The sequence below is a fragment of the Panthera pardus genome, unplaced genomic scaffold, assembly GCF_024362965.1.
Source record: "Panthera pardus isolate Hobbes unplaced genomic scaffold, ASM2436296v1 HiC_scaffold_6, whole genome shotgun sequence".
In the NCBI taxonomy this organism is placed as follows: Eukaryota; Metazoa; Chordata; class Mammalia; order Carnivora; family Felidae; genus Panthera; species Panthera pardus.
Window position 1 is genome coordinate 29,621,138 of NW_026526991.1, and position 3,066 is coordinate 29,624,203.

Genomic DNA, 3,066 nt, shown 5'->3' on the forward strand with positions numbered 1-3,066 from the left:
GAGCTCCTTCATTTTTTTAAAGCTTCCGTAAGATTGTGTATCAGCTGCAAAGCTTTCCACACTCCCCAAGTAAACTCTGGGCACTTTTCAAAGCAAAGTGCCATATTTATTATAGAATTTATGTATTTCTTAACCATTAAAGATATGTAAAGCTCAAATACTGGTTTTATTAGATTCCCATTTTTTTTAATGTGTCACTGGACAAAGATTTTTTAATGTTGTGCCTATAACCCCAATTACCCATTATCTTTATGGATTTTATTATGTTATTTTGCATAAGCACACCATTTATATGAACACATATCTAATTATAACAGAAATGGCCATATATATTTTTGATGCTTCTAAAAGCTTTTTATTTTCAATTTAAATTTTTTTTTAATTAGTGTTAATAAATTTTTTATTTTCCATCCAAGTTAGTTAGCATATAGTGCAACAATGATTTTAGGAGTAGATTCCTTAATGCCCCTTACCCATTTAGCCCATCCCCCCTCCCACAATCCTTCCAGCAACCCTCTGTTTGTCCTCTATATTTAAAAGCCTCTTATGTTTTGTCCTCCTCCCTGTTTTTATATTTTTTTTTGCTTCCCTTCCCTTATGTTCATCTGTTTTGTATCTTAAAGTCCTCATATGAATGAATTCATATGATATTTGTCTTTTCTCTAATTTTGCTTAGCATAATACACCTGAGTTCCATCCATGTAGTTGCAAATGGCAAGATTTCATTCTTTTTGATTGCCGAGTAATACTCCATTGTATACATATACATCTTCTTTGTCCATTCATCCATCGATGGACATTTGGGCTCTTTCCATACTTTAGCTATTGTTCGTAGTGCTGCTATAAACATTGGGGTGAATATGTCCCTTCAAAACAGCACACCTGTATCCCTTGGATAAATACCTAGTAGTGCAATTGCTGGGTCATAGGGTAGTTCTATTTTTAATTTTTTGAGGAACCTCCATACTGTTTTCCAAAGTGGCTGCACCAGCTTACATTGCCACCAACAATGCAAAAGAGATCCTCTTTCTCCGCATCCTGGCCAACATCTGTTGTTGCCTGAGTTGTTAATGTTAGCCACTCTGACAGGTGTGAGGTGGTATCTCATTATGGTTTTGATTTGTGTTTCCCTGATAAGTGATATTGAGCATGTTTTCATGTGTCTGTGAACCATCTGGATGTCTTCTTTCTTTCTTTCTTTCTTTCTTTAACGTTTATTTATTTTTGAGACAGAGACACAGCATGAACGGGGGAGGGGCAGACAGAGAGAGGGAAACACAGAATCGGAAGCAGGCTCCAGGCTCTGAGCCATCAGCCCAGAGCCCGACGCGGGGCTCGAACCCACGGACCGCGAGATCGTGACCTGAGCCGAAGTCGGACGCTTAACCGACTGAGCCACCCAGGCGCCCCTGGATGTCTTCTTTAAAAAAGTGTCTATTCATGTCTTTTACCCATTTATTACCTGGATTATTTGTTTTTCGGGGTGTTGAGTTTGGTGATATGATTTTTAATTGTGCATTCCATTAGGGAGCACTATTTGAGCATATACCAACATGTATAATCACTTATAGATTATATACATATTCTACTGTACCAATGGATTGTGTATATTATATAAAAAAATAGAAAAAATGTGAATAAAATGAGTCAATGTATTTTAAAGGTCTTGCTAATATTAAAGCTGTTTTGAATGTTTTGCTAATATTACCTATTATTTCAAAGCACTTACGGTAAACTTCACCTTCATGGTAATTGATATAAATATATATTTCAAATAGATATTAATTTCATTTTTTAACATATTTCTTGTGAGAGCCTGTTAGACTGTTACTGCTTATAATTCCTAATATGCCAGATAAAGAACTCATACAAGGAATTGAAAACTGCAACACAGCAATAACATAGAAACATCTCTATAGTGTAGCTCTCGCTCTTCCCTCAGGATCCGTCATTTGACTTAACATGTGACCTTCTGATTTATGGACCGAGTGAAGTTCCAGTATCAATGAGGACATGAATATTAATAAAAATATAATTAACAATTATAACATTTTCTTTCTGTATCATGTAAGTCACCTTGAGAATTAAGGCCATATGAAGGATACCTTTAGTGAAGTGGGTTGAAAAGAGAAAGGAGCAGAGGAAAAAGAGACATTCCAGGTAGACTGGTATTTCAAGTGACTTGAAGAAAAGGAGGATGAAGTCTTACCTAGAAAGTCACAAATATCAAGGTAGTTTATTTGCTTCTGTGTGTTTGGTCTTAAAATGGATACATCTTGAGTATGCTAAATATCAAATATACGCTGGTAGGAAAAGAACCAGTGGAGAGAGAGGAGAAAGAATACAAGAGAGGAGGAGGATGGATGAAGAAAAACTGAATGTAGGACCAGAGTCTGAGCTATTGCAACATACAAATGAGAGCTTTCTTTCCACAATTAGGAGAGCAGGAGTAATACATGGAAACACCCCATCTAGAAAGAAACAGTCTGTGCTTGCTCTGCAGCACATCTACTAAAACTGGAACAGAAGATTAGCACAGCCCCTGAGTAAGGATGACACTCAGATTCATGAAGTGTTTCATTAAGAAAGAAAGACAGAGAACGAGAGAGAAAGAAAAGAGAAGAAAAGATGTGGCCTGATTCATGCTGTGTCAGGCACCGGAAATGAAAGCAAAAATAGATGAGTGGACAACAAAAAACCAGGATGATAATACAGAATCAGCACCACAGAAGAGATGCTGACCCTAAGGTGAATATCACAGTTTCTTAGTGTAAAATGACTCTGGAATGATTACGGAACTCAGTGAGGAGGAATCTGTAGTTAAAGCAGAACTATCTCATATATTGACAATGTATTACCAATTAGTTTTTAAATTTGCAAATATCTACTTGCTGTTTACAATGTTCCAAAAAAAAAAAATGAGCTGGATGCTGAGGATCCAAAATAACAGAGAAATATGCTTTTGCTCCCACAGTTTACATTTTTCCTTTAATTATAGTTACTGTACATATGAATTATTTAAGAAACTACACACAGTTAACTACCTCATAGTGTGAGATATCATTC

General features: G+C 36.1%; 1 pseudogene; it reads left to right on the forward strand.

Moving 5' to 3' along the window:
* Positions 1-2,488: 2,488 nt before the first annotated feature.
* On the forward strand, positions 2,489-2,587 carry LOC128775164 (U6 spliceosomal RNA; annotated as a pseudogene).
* The last annotated feature ends 479 nt before the right edge of the window (positions 2,588-3,066 follow it).